Source organism: Triticum dicoccoides, chromosome 7A, assembly GCF_002162155.2.
Source record: "Triticum dicoccoides isolate Atlit2015 ecotype Zavitan chromosome 7A, WEW_v2.0, whole genome shotgun sequence".
Taxonomy (NCBI): domain Eukaryota; kingdom Viridiplantae; phylum Streptophyta; class Magnoliopsida; order Poales; family Poaceae; genus Triticum; species Triticum dicoccoides.
This window is the reverse complement of record NC_041392.1, coordinates 733,264,775-733,266,195: the sequence shown is the minus strand read 5'-3', so window position 1 is coordinate 733,266,195 and position 1,421 is coordinate 733,264,775. Positions and strand designations below refer to the sequence as shown.

General features: G+C 42.8%; 1 long non-coding RNA gene across 1 annotated transcript in view; it reads right to left on the bottom strand.

Moving 5' to 3' along the window:
- The window catches only part of LOC119328595, a 1,253-nt gene extending 1,029 nt beyond the window's left edge, over positions 1 to 224 (bottom strand). The window contains exon 1 of the long non-coding RNA XR_005159047.1: positions 37 to 224. This is a non-coding gene — a long non-coding RNA (uncharacterized LOC119328595). The remainder of the gene's footprint in view (positions 1 to 36) is intronic.
- Positions 225 to 1,421: the final 1,197 nt, after the last annotated feature.

Below are 1,421 nucleotides of genomic sequence, written 5' to 3'. Positions count from 1 at the left end.
GAGAGAGAGAGAGAGAGAGAGAGAGAGAGCACGTACAAGCAAGGGTTATCACGTGTCAGAGGCGTCTGAAAGTCAAAGGACGACATGGCTGACATCGGCGAGGAGCGAATCTTACAGGATAGGGAGTAGCTAGGATTTTGCCCTGCTCTGCTATGCTCTCATCTCTTCTCTCCTCTATGTGTGGTGTGTCATACAAATAGGGAGGAGTAGAAGGCAGACAGTGAGAATGGTGCTGAAGAAATATGGGTTGTCGTCTTTCCTCCCTCACCTGGTCCCTTTATATATCAGAGGTGTGTGCTCCCCTCTCCATCTTGAGGAGTAGCATTTTTTGGCCTGCATTTAATTATAAGATTTATATAACTCATTAATTGGTGCCAAGATATGGGTCTTCCTTATTTGCATTTATTTATGGGATTTATAAGTCACTAATTGGTTTTTGCTGATCTGCATTTGCTTATGGGATTTGCAAGTCATTAACTGGCAACAAGATATGGAGATCCAAAATCAGGAGCTGATGATATGAGTTAATGGTGGTATGCCAACCTTGTAGAATGTAAATGGGCTCTTATCATTAGAGATTTAATGGAGGATGTAGATTGGTTGTGGGAGTAGTATAGTAGTATAATATTTAGGAGAGTGGACATATTCTTGACTGTCATGCTTAGACTATGTTGTGGTTAATAATGGTTAGTAGTAAGAAGTGACTACTTTGTCATCACACACTCAACGCTGATCTTCCATGATTGGTTGATTGGAAAACATTTCACTGTAAGTTTTTGGCTAGGAGGTAAAAACAAATTTACCTGGTGCAACAAAAATACGGGGGAACCTAAATTTTCTAAGCGTGATAGTCAAGAAAAATCCAGCAGATTCTATTGTCCTTACTAGGGTTTCAGTAGTGGATTGAAGGAAGGGTTTCAGTGGTGGATTGAACAAAAAAAAGGCAACTATAAAAAAGGCGTTGCTAATGCGCGCGCGCGTGCGAACGCTCGCTTTCCGACAGCCCGAGATGTCCCGATTTGGAAAGTGTGCAGCAGGTTACATATAGGATTAGGGAAAGTATTATGGTGTAATTAGTGCCCCCCCCCACACGCGCGCGAAAGTCCATTGGGTGGGCGTTTGCACGTCTTTGCGATCATGTGGTGGGCCCCCAGCGCGATACTAGGGAAGTTGTTAGATTAGGCTCCGCTTTGGTCGCTCGAAGGAGCGTTTCCGCTATAAAATATAATTATTTATATGTGACATAAAGTATGACAAACCATATTGCCGTTACTAGGGTAACATGACTAGATAGGTCAACAAAAGGCGACAAAATGGTCTAGCGAGAGGTGACTTATTTTTTTCGAGGGTAGCGAGAGGTGACCTACGCTCGTTTCGATTTAACCTAGTTAAAACATGGCCCAAAAAGCATGTACGTGCAA